Source organism: Somniosus microcephalus, chromosome 2, assembly GCF_052327205.1.
Source record: "Somniosus microcephalus isolate GS21.2 chromosome 2, FLI_Smic_1.0, whole genome shotgun sequence".
NCBI classification, from domain to species: Eukaryota; Metazoa; Chordata; class Chondrichthyes; order Squaliformes; family Somniosidae; genus Somniosus; species Somniosus microcephalus.
In genome coordinates this window covers 213,511,459-213,528,046 of record NC_140988.1, presented here as the reverse complement: position 1 = coordinate 213,528,046, position 16,588 = coordinate 213,511,459, and the positions used below count along the sequence as shown (strand labels likewise).

The 16,588-nt window shown below is 50.0% G+C and overlaps 1 protein-coding gene and 1 pseudogene across 5 annotated transcripts in view; both read left to right on the top strand.

Annotated features, from left to right (window-relative positions):
* The window catches only part of rbm47 (RNA binding motif protein 47), a 381,884-nt gene that overhangs the window by 206,027 nt on the left and 159,269 nt on the right, over window positions 1–16,588 (top strand). The window lies entirely within an intron of this gene.
* On the top strand, window positions 6,056–6,240 carry LOC147123218 (small nucleolar RNA U3; annotated as a pseudogene).

The following is a 16,588-nucleotide window of genomic DNA, read 5'->3' as shown; positions in this document are numbered from 1 at the left end:
GTATTTGATTAAACTTACTCTCATATGTTTCCTTACTCATGACAGAGCAGTCGGCTGCCGTGTCGATACACATATCAATATATTGCTCGTTGATCAAAAGTTTTGTACGGAAATTTTTCTCACGACTGCTGGTGTTGCCACTAGTGGCATAGATACTGTAGATGTCTAGTTCTTCAACATCAGGTGTGTTTACTTCAATATTGTGAATTCCTCCCTTTTGTTGTTGCTGCTTTGCATTGCTACTAGAATGGTTCTTACTTCCTGCTTTTGATCTAGCTCTGCAAGCTGTTGAAATATGGCCTTGCTTCTGGCAGTGAAAACACTTCACATTTCTGTATTGGCAGGACTGTGGTGAGTGATTTCTATTGCAGCGATAACAATTCACTGAACTGCTCTCACCGACATTCTTTTGACTTGGTCTCACAACTTTAGGTTTGGCGGTGGCTTCGTGACTGTAGACCTCAGCTACACTAGTCACTTGATTTGGACAGAGCTCCCTAGCATTCTTAGATGCCATCTCCATAGATAGGGCAATTTTGCACGCTATGTCAAACGTTAGGTTCAGAGGCCTAGAAATTCAGTTGGGCGCGCCAGCCGTTAGCGCCTTAGGGGGAGTAGATCTCGAGCGCTAGGCGCTTATCGCCCGGGTGCAGCGCGATCTGCGCCTCTCCCCAACTTCAGGACACATTTAGCGCCGGCGCAAAGTCTTAGCGCGCGCCCTGCTGCGCGCGCAGATCATGACGTCATTTAATAGTGCAACGTCCTTTGTGCGCCCCAAACCGGAACTTCACTCGCGCCGGCCCATTGTGCGCCGGGCGTCCCGAGCGACTGTGAAGTGGAACGGTACACAGGCCAGCCGGGCCGGGGGGAGCGCTAATTAAAGGGCACTTACCCAGCAGTATAAAGGCCAGCCATTTTGCAGCATTCACTCTTGTGCAACGGTTTTTTGGACAGAGACCAAGGAGGAGAGTTTACTGGTTTGGACCAACACTTGGACAGGTATTTTTGGCTCAGGCCAGAGCTTACCAATTATCTTAGCCTTTATTCAGAGCTCAGTGTTTGCCAGCATATAATGGGGGCTGCATTGGGTGGCAACGCTGAATTTCAGCCTTATGCCAGAAGGGCTTACAGATGCCGTGAGAGAGTGGCAGCCCTGGCTAGACGCAGAGGGGGCAACAGGCGTCGCCAACTGAGGCCTTACCCACGCAGGGTATACCGCCAGCAGACCTCCTATCTGACCATGTCTGCCGCGATGTGTGTTAGGAGGCTGCGATTCCGAAGGGAGGTGGTTACAGACATCTGCCGGCTGCTTCAGAGAGATCTGCAGCCACAGCTGATGCGCAGGACGTCTCTGTCGGTGGCAGTGAAGGTGACGGTGGCTCTCAACTTCTATGCCTCCGGCTCCTTCCAATCCGCTACTGGGGACATCGCTAACATCTCCCAGTTCGCCGTGCATTGCTGCATCCGCCAGGTGACCGAAGCCCTTTTCAGAAGGAGACATCAATTCATCTCCTTCCCCATGACCCTGGACAAGCAGCAGCAGCGTGCAGTGGGGTTTGCAAGAATAGCGGGCTTCCCCATGGTGCAGGGCGCCATTGACTGCACGCATGTGGCTTTGCGGGCACCTCTGGAGCATGCCGAGGATTACCGCAACCGGAAGGGCTACCATTCCCTCAATGTACAGCTGGTGTGTGACCACAGGCAGCGCATCCTAGCTGTCAATGCCCGCTTTCCAGGCAGCAGCCACGATGCCTTTATCCTGCGACAGACAACTGTGGCTGACATGTTCCAGGCACAGCCTCCCCCAAGAGGATGGCTTATCGGGGACAAAGGCTATCCTTTGTGTACCTGGCTCATGACCCCGCTCCGCGCGCCCACGACCCCTGCTGAAGAGGCATACAACGAGAGCCATCAAGTGACGAGGAGCCTCATAGAACAAACAATCGGCGTGTTCAAGCAACGGTTCCGCTGTCTCGACCGCTCCGGGGGAGCCCTCCAGTATTCGCAGGATCGAGTCTCCCAATTCGTCGTCATTTGCTGCATGCTGCACAACCTGGCTATCCGCAGGACTCAGGCACTGCCACCTCACGTTGGACCACCACCTCAGGAGGAGGAGCAGGAGGAGCATGAGGACGACGAGGACGAGGAGTACCAGCCCAGGAGGAACGCACAAGGTCCAAGGGCCGCCCATCGTCGGCTTATTGAACGTCACTTCTAGGCCCCCTGTCAGGGAATGGCTTGTGCCAATGATAGAACATGATTGCAGCCGCTCCGCAAGCCCTCAGCCGGTTAAGGCAACAAACACTTCAAAGATCAAACATGGACAATGTGAATAAATAAAATGCTTTATTGTACAAACTCTGGGCCCTTCCCACATGAAAACCAAAAACAGAGGAAACCCCCAAAAAACACTCAAACACATTACTCGCTCCCACAACCTGGGGAGGATTAACAAAATAGGGCAACTAAAATGGCCGTCATTCTCGGCCTTCGTCCAAAACAAACATCACATCATCGGCCTTCAAAAAACAAACATCCAATTCTCGGCCTCAAGAAACAAACACAAATGGCCACACATTCGACTATTTGGCCCGCTAGGGCGATGCCTTGGCCATCTTTGGGTGGCCCCTGCCTGCCCTGCTGCTCCGCCTCAAAGTAAGGCCATTGGCTGCTGCAAGGCTGGGGGCAGGCTCCTGAGGGGCACATGTCGTGACGGCAGATGCCCTTGGGGGTCGGCCTAGTCGAGGTCTGGGCGTCGAGCGGCCGGCTGTTGATTGCTGCAGCTGTGGCTGGCCAGCATCAGTCGCTGCAGCAGCTCCTGGCAGCTCCACTGGGGGAGTGGCAGTGGCGGCTGGAGGAATGGCGGCAAGCTGGCGGATGGCAGGCGCTTGCTGGTCGCCTGAGACACTGGCACTCGCCCGGGCCAGCACTGCAGCATGCGCACCAATCTGCCGAGGGACAGACCGATGTGCTGCTGCAGCGCGCCGGGTGCCCTGGCGATGCCTGGCTGACACAGCGAGTGTGGCAGCAGTGAGTGCCCGTGTTGACCTGTTCACTGACCGCAGCAGAGCAGCCAGCGACTGGACGGCACCACTAATCACCTGGCCAGTCGCTGAAAGATCTGCCCGGTATTCCGCCCGACTGGTGGCCTCTAAGGGCCCGAACTCGGCCACACTCCGAGAGAGGGAATCGATGGACTCAGGCAACCGTGCCACTGCCGCCATGAGCTCTGTGTGCCGGCGCTCCGAGTCCGCGGACAAGTCTTCGAGGCGTTCCATCTCCTCGGCGAAGAGCATCTCCTGACTGGAGGCCGGACTCTCCCTCTGGGGAGAAGACCGCCGAGCTGGCCGACCCTTCCTGCATTGCTGGAGGCCGCTGGGCCCAGCAATTGGACTCCCCTCTGACGCATCCCCCCTCTGGGGAGAAGGCCGCCGAGCTTCCACCCCCCTCCCGCCTTTCTGCAGCACGCAGGTCCCAGGAGCTCCCCTCCCCTTCGACACTTCCGCCATGCTGCCCTCCAGGGAAGACGTGTCCCCTACATTGGCCTGGGTGGCCGCGGCTGAGGGTTCCCCTGATGGGCCGCCTTCCTCTTGCTCCTCCTCCTGCTCCTCCTCGGAGGGTCTGTCACTGGCAAGTTGAGGGACCTCCTCTTGACCATCTGAAAGCAGGAAGGCACAAGAGTAGCTTTAGAGTGAGGAGAGGGCGTCAGTGCGGGATGCATGAGTGGTGGCATTCAGCGCATTGGTCGGACAGTGGCAAAGGATGTAGATCTGATGCGCAAGTGGGACGAGAGAGGTGCAAAAGGTGATGTCCTTACCATTGCTTCCCAGAACAGGGTCGGCATCTCCACATGCAACGGGCCCAATCACCCGGCGACCCATGAGGCGCTCCACGCGATGTTGCAGGTCGGTGAGTGGCTGGATATGGGGTCGTCCTCCCCCGGTCGCAGTCCGGCTCTTGCGATTATTCGTCAGCTTGGCCTGCAAGAGAAAGGACGGCCTCTAAGTACAGTGTGTCGCCGTGATCTTGTGTGCACTGCCTCCCATGGTGGAATAGCCTGGCCAGTGTGTCGCCATGATCTGCTGTGCACTGCCTCCCATGGTGGAATAGCCTGGCCAGTGTGTCGCCATGATCTGGTGTGCACTGCCTCCCATGGTGGAATAGCTTGGCCAGTGTGTTCAGTGCAGAATGTGCAATTGATGCTCATGCCTGTGCCATAGCTGCTGGATGAAGGCTGGCCATTAGAGCTTTCAGGTCCCTTTGCCCATAATGTGAGGTGCACATGCAAGGGTGAGGAGGTCATTGGAAAGGGTACTCACCCTGACAATGCGTGTGAGGTCATTTAACTTTTTGCGGCATTGGGCACCGGTCCTGGGGACGTCGCTGTTGGCTGACAGCTTGCTGGCGACATGCCTCCAGGCTCTCCTGTAGACGCAGACCGTCGCCTTCTTGCCATTGTCCGGGTACAAAACATGGTGCCTCTTCTCCACAGCAGCAAGCAGCACACTCAGATCACGCTCTGAGAAGCGCTGCGCACGTTCACGGGCCTTCTCCATGTCTTCAGGCGCTATTTGGGTCCAGCAGCAGTGTTCAGGCCTAGCTGGAGGGCTCCACTATCCAGGGCGTGGCAGCAGGCACAGTCGACCCTTCCCCCTTAAGAGCTGGCCGGCGCCAGGGTGTCTGCTGTCAGTCACGAGATGGCCGCACCTGCGCTGCGCCCGGCCTCGGCGCTATCGATCACCACCTCCGGCTTAGCGCCCAAAGAGAGGCGTCCAACAGCAGTTTTAGCGCTCGCCCGAACTAGTAGGGCGAAGCTAATGAATATCGGAGAAGTGGCCTAGATTTGGCGGCGGCCGCAAACTTTAGCGGACGCCCCACTTTAGCGCCCCAAAAGTGGCGTCAATGAATTTCTAGGCCAGAGTGTTCAGTAACTTGGACTGTGTGCGCTCATCCACCAGTTCACATACAAACTTATCTCGCAACACACGACCCAAAATTGTGCCGCAGTTACAATGCAAAGACAGGTTTTTAAGAGCTACAATGTACTCACTGATGGTTTCACTTTGTTTTTGTTTTCTGGTACCAAACTTCTAGCTCTCTGCTATTTCTAATGGCTTTGGGTCAAAATGGTCCTCGAGTTTCTCGACAATGTCTTCAAACGATGCATCCTTCGCTTTCCCTGGTGTGAGTAGGTTTGTCAAAGTTCTGTAGCCATCTGGCCTGATCTCCGTTAGAAAAATTGCATTTTTCCGTTCACGAATTACTTTATTTTGAGCATGAACATTCTCATCTGCACCTTCAGTCTCAATAATATTATTGGCCCTAAAAAACATCTCCATCCACTCAATGTAAGAACTGAATGGTTCGCGAGCTTGGTCTACATGCCGAGACTTCCGATGCATCCCGTAGTCATGGCCACGATTGTTCTGATCCCATTGAACAGTGACTCAGCACGCTACCTGTGAGAATCAACACCGCTGTTGCTGTGTATACATACAGGTGACGGCGAAGCACAGACGATTCTGCATCAGCATTAACAGTAAAACATCGCAAAAATTCAGTTCAGGTGTCACAAATTCACCGTAAACTTTTCCACACGAAGGTTGAACACGGTGTCCTTCCATGATCCTAAAAAAATGCTTTGGGATCCCAACCTTGTCGCCAAAATGTAATATATGTGGGTAGAACAAATGAAGGACAGAGACACTAGTACGATAGCAAAATACTGCAGATGCTGGAAATCCAAAATAACAACAGAAAATGCTGGAAAAACTCAGCAGGCCAGGCAACATCAGAGACACGATGAGTTGATAGTTCATGTGCTTGCTTTATTAGGCCAGAGCGAACTGAGCATGCTCATATTAAACCATGTGACAAACCATGTGATAATACATTACAATCATCACCAATAGAACAAAGAGAGAAGTTAGGAGACAATTTTTACACAGAGGATTTTTAGGACATGGAATGCCCCACCAGAAACAGTGGTAGAAGTAGAATAGCTTTTAATGGGGGGTGGATAAATATTTGAAAAACAAAAATGTAAAAGGTTATGGGGAACGTACTTTTAGGCATCATTTCTATAGTTTGTAACTTGAGAAGTGTGTTCTAAACTGTGTGATCTCATTAACCATGAGTAGGAGATGGAGTGCAAAGTGAAATGAGAGTGTTGCTTTATGCAAGAGCTGCCAAGGGAATGGGACTGTGTGGATGGCTCTTTCAGAGAGCCAGCACGGTGGGAAGTGCCAAATAACCTCCTTCTCTGTAGTAAAATTCTACAGGGTAGGTTTTCGTAATCACTGCCTGAGCAGTGATCTGGCGGAGCAGATCACCCGTCCTTTATAGAACCTGCTTGATTTTCATTCCATTTAAATCAATGGAATGAAGATCAGGTCAATTCTATCAAGGGCAGGTAGTCTGTTCCGCCAGTTTACTGCTCAGGTGATGAAGATGAAAATGGTTCTATGAATGTGGAGGTAAAGGAGGTCACGGATTTTGGGCACCAGCTGGTTGAAGAAGTAGCATAGCAATCTTTCCTTCACTGAGTTGTACGGGGATTCCCTAGTCACTGTGGAAGATACAATCACCAGTTACATAGTCGCAAACCATGACCTTAAAGCAACTCTGCATGTGAAAACTTATTGTTTCAAAACATAACTGGCTGCAGAAATCTCCCTGCAATATAAACAGCACAATTTCTACAGAACTGGGACCTGCAGTTGATATTGTGGAACTGCTTCATGAATCGGTCGGACAGCAGAACTGATCACCAGACATGTTTACAGAGGCAAATATGAAATGTGGGGAGATAGACAGGGAAACAGAGCAAGCAGGAGACTGGCTGAGGCTGAGCAGAGCAGGGCAGGAGGCAGATCTGTAAGAAAAGAAACAGACAGGAAGATTGGGCTGGAATTTTGCACTTACAGCAACTGCTTGATTTACCAACTGCTGGATTTAGCGGTGAGACATTGTTGCTTAACTGGTGACTGTCATGCCTAATACAATCTGGAGGGAATGAGCTTGATGACTTGAAAGTCATTTTCTCATTTTACACCAACGTTCATAAAGGACTATGTGCAGAGGTAATAAGATTTTTTGTTATATATGCCACGGGAGATTTAAAAGAATAAAGCTACAAGTTCACAGAAAAATAGCCTTACTAATTTTTAAGCTGTGCATGTGTGTGAAATGGTGATGACTGTTCAAGCTGTATGCAAGTCAGGAAGAAATGAGGGAAGATGATATTCCTGATGTCAATAATTTTACCAAAAAATTCAATGTGAGTACAAAATAAGATCCTGCTATGTACTCACACTGGCCTAGAAATTCAGTATAGCCACGTTTGGGGCGCTACAGCCGGGCGTTCGCTAAATTTAGCGCCTGGCGCAACTTAGCGCCACCTTCACCGATATTCAGTTGCATCGCCCCAAGAGGTTGCTGCTGCGCTAAAGCAGGCGATGCACGACTATCATAAGGCGCTAAGCCGGCGTGCCGAGGCGCTAACATCGAGGGCGGGCGCAGCGCAGGTGCGGCGAGTTTCTGAATGAAGGCAGACACGCTGGCGCCGGTCAGCTCTTAAAGGGGGAGGGTCGACTTGTTTGGCTGCCATGCCCTGCACACTGCAGCCCTGAAGCAAGGCCTGACCATTGCTGGTTCATCAGTTCTACGCCCTGGACCATGGGGAAGCCCGCTATTCTTCCAAATCCCATTGCCCGCTCTTGCTGCTTGTCCAGGGTCATGGGGAAGGAGATGTACTGACGTCTCCTTCTGAAAAGGGCATTGTTCACCTGGCGGATGCAGCAATGTACCACGAACTGGGAGATGTTGGCAATGTCCCCAGTAGTGGATTGGAAGGAGCCGGTGGCATAAAAGTTGAGAGCCACCGTCACCTTCACTGCCACCGACAGAGACGTCCTGCTCCTCAGCTGTGGCTGCAGATCTCTGTGAAGCAGGTGGCAGATCTCAGTGACCACCTCCCTTCTGAATCGCAGCCTCTGAACACACTGCTCCTCAGACATGTTCAGATATGAGAACTGCTGGCGGTATACCCTGGGTGGGTAAGGCCTCCTGTGCCGACGCCTGTTGGCCCTTCTCCGTCTGGCCATGACTGGGACTCTCTCACGGCGTCTCTGTTCCCTTTGAATGCAATGCAGAAAGCCAATGTTTCCACCCATTGCAGCCCCCATTATATGTGGCGACTCAAGGCTATGGCACTGAAAGTGAAATCCAAGTGCAAAGCTCTGGCCTGAAGCCAGAAGTACCTGTGCGAGCGCTGAGTCAAAGCAGAAAGCTCTCTGCCTTTGTCTCTCTCCAAATATCCGTCTCTCACACAGAAGGATTGGCACAAAATGGCTGCCACTTATAATGCAAGAGGATTCCCCTTTAAATAGCACCCCCCGCGCCCCGCAGCGACTGGGAACCGTTCCCCTCTACCAGTCGCTGGGGGCGCCAGGCGCAAAGAAGGGCGGCGCCACTGAAGTTCCGGTTCGGGGCGCACCAAGGGCGTTGCACCATGAAATGATGTCAGGATCTGCGCTCGCAGCTGAGCGGGCGCTGCGGTTTAGCGCCACCGCTAAATCTTGAGTGAAGTTCGCGAGAGGCGCAGATCGCGCCGCGCCCAGGAGCTAGCCGCTTAGCGCCCCGGCGCTAGCCGCTTAGTGTCCCACTTCTCCTCCTCCTAAGGCGCTAGTGGCTGGCGCTATCAACTGAATTTCTAGGCCACTGACTTTCCTGTCAAAATTAGCAATAGGATGAATCTCACTCCCAGAGTCAAAATTGCATGCACAGAGTCATTTGAATTTACCTGCGGCTGCCTTTTGTGTACTGAAAAATTGAACAGGCAAATAGCTGTGTAGGTGAAGGTTGAGCTTATCTGCTGGTTTGACCTGCTGAAGCCACAGAGTGCAACCAACCATTTTTAAGAAGCTATGCTAGAGTATTGGAGCAAGCCAGGGTTAAATACACTCAGTACAGAGACAACTGAGACGCAACTCTGGGAGAAAAGAGCTTCAAAGACTGGATGGTTTTTTCTCCTTAGGAATTGTCTTTCAGCAATTTTCTCCCCTTCCCTCCTGTCCTATCCTGAAGGCATTAACTCCTTGATGGGGTACAGTTCCACAGATGTCAGTCACCTTTGGTTCACCTCTCAATTGCTATCGCGGTAGAAATTGGACCTTGTTATACCCATTTTATTATAGGCATAAAACAGATGCAAGGAGGCCCAGTTTTGGGAACCAATGTCCTGTGCTCCAAGGGCACCTGTAAGAATTCTGACCTGAAATTGGGTTGGACGATTTTTCAGGCATCACTGGCTGCAGCCACAACCAGCGATAGGCTCCTTACATATGTAAATGAGGCACATACCAGGCCCCAGAATTGGATTGTTTGGGGACAGGCCAGTACAGTATTATTGTTACGTAATTTGGTATGTTTTGTTTTGTTTTAACTATAGTACTAGTGTAAGAATGTATTCCACAAAACCTCTTATATGATTTTTTAAAAATTAACAGAGGGACATTTTGTGGACAGATTGGTCAGTATATTAGCACCAGTATCTGAAGACTGTATAGTGTTGCCATTGTTCCTGCTTTCTATGTGGCCATTCTGTGGATGAGTGATAGCATTAACAGCATAATTGACACCTTTAGATCATTTACATGTGAATAATAGACTCGCTCTCCTTATCAAAATAATTGTTACTAATCTTTTCCTCACTTTTTCGAGCTGTTGCCAAACCACACTCAACCATCTTTATTTCCAGGTGCTAGAAATACTTGGAACATTTCGGTCCTACAACTTATAATTTTTCCACTTCAAGTATTTATCTAATTCCCTTTTGAAAGTTACTATTGAATCTGCTTGCACCACTCCTTCAGGCAGTGCATTCCAGATCATAACAACGAATTAGGTAAAAAAGATTTTCCTCATGTCTGGTTCTTTTGCTAGCTCTTTTGAAGCTCTTTTCTCCCAGAGTTGCGTCTCAGTTGTCTCTGTACTGAGTGTATTTAACCCTGGCTTGCTCCAATACTCTAGCATAGCTTCTTAAAAATGGTTGGTTGCACTCTGTGTCCTCTTGTTTCTGAACCTACTGCCACTGTAAACAGTTTCTCCCTATTTACTCTATCAAAACCCTTCAGCATTTTGAAAACCTCTATCAAATCTCTCCTTAGCCTTCTCTGCTCTAAGGAGAACAACACAGATTCTCCAGTCTCTCCACATAACTGAAGTCTTTTACCCTGGTACCATTCTAGTAAATCTCCCCTGCACCCTCTCTAAGGCCTTGACATCCTTCCTAAAGTGTGGTACCCAGAATTGGCCACAAACTCCAGCTGGGGCCTAACCAGTGTTTATAAAGGTTTAGTATAACTTCCTTGCTTTTGTACTCTATGGGGGAGAAATTCGGTTGGTTGCGCCACCGATTAACGCCTAAAGAGGCCGAGAAGTGGGGCATTAGCCAATTTCCGGGCGGGCGCAAGGCGCCTAGCCCCATATTGAGCATGCATTTAGCGTCGGCGCTAAATCTTAGCGCCCGCTCATGGGCGCAGGCTGATTATGATGTCATTTGAGTGTGCAACGCCTTTTGGGCGCCCCGGACTGGAAATTCAGTGGCACCCCCCTCCGTAGCGCCTGGCGCTAATAGTGACAGCTTACCTGGACCTTACCAAGTCACTCTCGGACTGGAGGAGCGTTATTTAAAGGGGACTGGTGTGGTTTAAAAGCGGCAGCCATTTTTGGTGCACAACTTCCTCGAGAGCTACAAAGAGTTGCTGAGCTGCACACTGAGAGCCAGTTGACCACTGAGCCAGCACAGGCAGACGATCTTCAGCCTTCTGACCATCACCTTGCTGTTGGTGAGCCTTGACAATGGGGAACCTTCCTGTGGGCACTTATTATGGGGGCTGCATTGGAGGGGAATGTCCTGCTGCTGAATCATCTGGAAAGGGCACTGAGATGCTGGGAGAGGGGGGCGGGCATGGCCAGACGGAGGAGGGCCAACAGACGTCGCCACAGCAGACCTTACGCTGGCAGGGTTTTCCGACAGCAGTTTTCCTACATGAACATGCCGGAGGAGCAGTGTGTCAGAAGGCTGCGATTTAGAAAGGAGGTGGTGACTAAGCTGTGCCAGCTGCTTCAGCCAGATCTGCAGCCTCAGATAAGGTGCAGGACATCTCTGTCGGTGGCTGAGAAGATGCCTGCTGGCCTGAACTTCTACGCGAGCGGCTCTTCTCAGGCTGCGCATCAGAGGCTGATCAGAAGTAGCTTCTAGGCCCCTCTCATGGAATGCTTGCTGCCATTCCAAGAGCAGGAATGGAACCGGTCTGATACCCCCAAGCCTGTGAAGGGCAAGATGCATGTAAATAGAAGGCATGGCCATTGTAAATGAAGAAAGTGTTTCATTACACAAAATGTGGTTCCTTCAAACTTGAGAAAGCTATGGCAACAGAAAGCAAAACTAATACACTGACACATAACTGCCTCTCACACCCGGGAGACTGTCCAAAACATAAATCACATTCCGACCATCTTCCTTGGCCTTGATTCCACTGCGCCAACCAAAGCATCCAATGCCCCATCAGTGAGGCGTTCCGCCCTCTGCCTCACCCTTTCCATTTCTTGCTAGGCTGGTGCGCCTCAGGTAGGCTCCCACCGCTTTGAAGGCCTACAAGGCAGTGAGTGTGTCTGGTGATGCCAATTGACCTGCCCCTTTAAGAGCTGGCCGGCGCCAGTGTGTCTCAGGGAAAGTGATTATTAAAAGCACCTGCGCTGCGCCCCGCCGCCGCTAAATTGGGTTGCGCCTCTGGGTTAACGTCTTAAGAGCCTCGTGCAGCGCCTGATTTAGCGCCGCAATCACCCTCAGGGGCGCAACAACCCAATATCGCGCCAGGTGGCGCTAAATCGCAACTGGCGCTAGGCTTTGCGCTTCGCCAGAACTAGCGCCCCAAACGGGGCTATACCCAATTTCTCCCCCTATGCCTCTATTTATAGATCCAAGGATCCCGTATGCTTTTTTAACAGACTTCTCAACCTGTCCTGCCACCTCCAAGGATTTGTGTACATATACCCCCAGGTCACTCTGTTCTTGCACCCCTTTAAAATTGTACCATTTAGTTTACATTGCCACTCCTCATTCTTCCAACCAAAATGAATCACTTCGCACTTCTCTGTGTTAAATTTCATCTGCCATGTGTCTGTCCATTTCACCAGTCTGTCTATGTCCTCCTGAAATACGTTACTATCCTCCTCACTGTTTACTACATTTACAAGTTTTGTGTAATCTAAAAACTTTGAAATTGTGTCCTGTATGGCCAAGTCCAAGTTATTAATATATATCAAATAGAGCAGTGGTCCTAACCCCTGATCAAGTTTTTTGAATAAATAAAAATCCTCCCCTTTTAATCTAGGTAACCCTAATATAAGCAGTAGTCCCAACTTCAGTGGCAACATCATAAGACAACTAAGGTGGCGTCAAAAGGAGATAAAGCAAGATCCCATAAACAGCACTTGGATAATTGAACAGTCAGTCTGTTGGTTGAGAGAGAAATGTTAACCAGGATACCAGAACTCCCTACTCTTCTTCAAATAATGTCATGTGTTCTTTAACAGTCACCTGAATATGGCCTCAATTTATCATCTCATCTGAAAGATAACACTGACCCCTGGAGTGTTAACCTAATTTCACATACTTAAGTGGAACATGAACCTGTAGCTTCTGACTCAGAGGCAAGAGTACTACCCCGGAGTCAAGCTGATACTCTAGTGCTGGTGGTGGGATTCATCCTTTCTCCTAGTTTCTCCATGATATACGCTCTGATGACTTCACTTTTCTGCACCACAGCTTCTTAAGTATCTTTCCTTTTTCCCTCAGCTGAGGGTTCCCTTCATCTGTGGTTAATAGAAGCTTGAATGTACTTTCTACATATGAAAGTCTGATTTTTGTGAAACCAAAATGGCTGGGAATCTCTCAGCACCGATGATACAGCTCTGAACAGAAATATTTGGGAAGATTTTAACCCAGTTCATTCAGTGCGAATGGTGGATGGTTTGTGCCCCGTTTCCGCCCCAGCCATTTTAACTCACTTCAAAACCACCCATACCTGTCTCAGAGCAGCTGATATGGAAATACAGCAAAACTACCTGGTAGCAAAGAGATGGAAATTCCCAGCAGTCAAACACTTCTAAAGAGAATCTTTATGTAGAGGTGTAGCATCTGGTGGCACTTTCAAAGAAAATTGCTGTTATTTAGGGTTTTGTAGATTTAAAAGGACAATAATCTCTGTTTCTACATATTGTTTGACAGAAAATGAGAATACAAATGGAGGTAAAAATTTCAGCAGGATTCTCCCAATCTCCTGCTGTAACTTTGGTGGAAAATCGGTGGAAGCCACAGAGAAACAATTGTTTCTCAAGGGCTTCCATTGAAGTTACGGTGGAAGATCGTGAACGCCCCATGTATATTCTACCCCAACATCTGTAATCAAAATCTTTTTGCAACACAATGAAGTAACATCACAATGGTTATTTTTTCCTTTTTGTCATAAAATTTTCTCCTATCTTTCCCCTCTCCTATGCTGAAGGCATTGAGTATCTTCTTCTTCTTCGGCAGTCCCTCGGAACCGAGGATGATTTGCTTCCACATTAAAAATGAGTTCTCAGGTGACTGATGAGTCCAATGCGGGACCTACAGTCTCTGTCACAGGTGGGGCAGACGGTTGTTGAAGGGGCGGGTGGGTGGGGTGCTTGGGTTGGCGTGCGCTCCTTGCGCTGCCTGCGCTTGGCTTCTGCTTGCTCCCAGCGAAGAGACTCGAGGTGTTCGGCGCCTTCCCGGGTGCTTCTCCTCCACTTTGTGTGGTCTTGGGCCAGGGATTCCCAGGTGTCGGTATGGATGTTACACTTTTTCAAGGAGGCTTTGAGGGTGTCCTTGAAGCGTTTCCTCTGCCCACCTGGGGCTCTCTTGCCGTGCCGGAGCTCTGAGTAGAGCGCTTGTTTTGGGAGTCTCATATCGGGCATGCAGACAATGTGACCCGTCCATCGGAGCTGATTGAGGGTGGTCAAAGCTTCGATGCTGGGGATGTTGGCCTGAGCAAGAACACTGACGTTGGCGCGCCTATCCTGCCAATGGGTTTACAGGATCTTGCAGAGGCAGCGTTGGTGCTACCTCTCCAGTGCTTTGAGGTGCCTGCTGTACATGGTCCATGTCTCTGAGGCATACAGCAGGGCGGGTATCACTGCTGCCCTGTAGACCATGAGCTTAGTGCCAGGTTTGAGGTCCTGGTCTTCAAACACTCTCTTCCTCAGGTGACTGAAGGCTGCACTGGCACACTGAAGGCAGTGTTGGACTTCGTCATCAACGTCTGCCCTTGTTGACAGTAGGCTCCCGAGGTATGGAAAGTGGTCCACGTTGTCCAAGGCCTTGTCGTGGATTTTGATAATCGGGGGGCAGTACTGTGTGACGGGGGCAGGTTGGTAGAGGACCTTTGTCTTACGGATGTTTAGTGTAAGGCCCATGTTCTCATATGCTTCGGTGAAGGTGTTGACAATAGTTTGGAGTTCGACCTCCAAGTGAGCACAGATGCAAGCGTCATCTGCATACTGTAATTCGACGACCGAGGATGGGATGACCTTGGATCTGGACTGGAGGCGACGGAGGTTGAACAGTTTCCCGTTTGTTCTGTAGATTAGCTCCACTCCAGTGGGGAGCTTACTGAGGGTGAGATGGAGCATTGCAGCAAGGAAGATCGAGATGAGCATTGGTGCGATGACACAGCCTTGCTTGACCCCGGTTCGTACGTGAATTGGGTTTGTGGTGGATCCGTTGGTCAGGATTACGGCTTGCATGTCGCCGTGAAGCAGGCGGAGGATGGTGACAAACTTTTGAGGGCAGCCGAATTTGAGGAGGACACTCCATAATCCCTCACAGTTGACAGTGTCAAAGGCCTTTTATGAGATCAAAGAAGGCCATGTGCAGCGGTTGGTGCTGTTCCCTGCATTTCTCTTGTAATTGACCTGCATTTCTCTTGTAATAAATCGTATTGCTGAGGCAATAGCTGCTTTCCAGCTTTAAGTAGCCATTATTTATGTGACTTAGTCATTGAGCATCAGCAGAATATTTGACCTGAAGGCGCATCACAACTAAGGCCCGACTGGTCCTCACCCAAGGTCCACACGTGCATCTAACATAGGGGTTGTTGGGTAGCAATCAGGAACAGGAAAAACAAAAAGCAAAAAACTGAAGATGCTGGAAATCGGAAACAAAACCAGAAAATGCTGAAAACACTCAGCGGATCAGGCAGCATTTGTGGAGAGAACAGACAAGTTAACGTTTTGGGTGTGGACCCTTTGTCAAAACTGATAGATTATTAGAGATGAACAGCATTTAATAAGGAACAGAACAAAGGCAAGGGGAAGGGGAAAAAACACACACGAGAAAAGAAATAGAATGACCTGTAATGTGCTTAAGTGGAAAACAGGAGATGGTTAAATGATAGAAGTGATATTAGCATGAGACAATAGGAGGCATAATGAGAGAAATCAAAGAAATTAAAGACATTTACAAGACACAGAGAACGTGTGCATTCTTGAAAAAAGTGAGGAATGAAGCAGGTAGAAAGGGAAACATGAAAATCTGGCATCGCAGTGCAGATTCTAGCAGCCCATGAGTCTGGTACAAGAAAAGAGCAGCTCGACAAGAGTGTGGGCCAGCTCATCAGCAGTGTTCCGATGGGGGGGGGGGGGGGTGGGGTCTCTACCCTAGACACCAACCCTCTCCCTTCCCCCTCCACCATTCCCGGAAAGGCTAGCAAACTCATCCCACATCACTAGCACTTCCTGCCAAAGAGAAACTGGGTGAGCTATAATTAAGGTCTGTATTTATTAAAGAGAACATTAGGCCAGAGGGCTGCAAATGCCTAGTAAAAGGATAAAGTGTGTTTCCTTGAGCTTGATTGGAACAGTGTAACAAGCCAAAGACAAAGAGGTCAGAGTGCGAGTGGCACAGGGAATTGATATGGCAAGTGATAAGGAGCTTGGGGTCACAGTTGCAGACAGAATGGAGATGTTTGGCCGAATGGTCACCTAATCTGCATTTGGTCTCTCCATTGTAGAGGCGGCTACACCATGAGCAGTGAATATTATTTACTAGGCTGCACCCAGAAGGAAGGAGTATTAGGAGCCCTGGACAGGGGTGTGGGAGGAGATGAATGGGCTAATGTTGCAGTTGCTGCACTTGCAGGAAGAGCAGGTGGCAGGGTTGGTGGAGGAGTGAACCAGGTTTTCGCAGAGGGAATAGTCCTTTGTAAAGGAGAAGGGAAGATGTGTTTGATAGTGGGATCAAGTTGGAGGTGATGGAAATGGGGGAACACCATCTGTCGAATGCGGAACCTGGTGGGTGCAAGGTGACAACGATTTTGGGGGGGAAGGGGTGAGGGAAAAAGCTTGGGAGATTGGACAGCTCCAGTCAAGGGTCCTGTCTGCCATGGTGCTGGAAAATCCTCAGCTGAGGAAGGAAGAGTTCAAAAGCTCTCGGCATCATCAAAGCCGATGCAACGGAGAAACTGGGAAAAATTCTTACAGGAAGCAGGGTGGGAAGAAG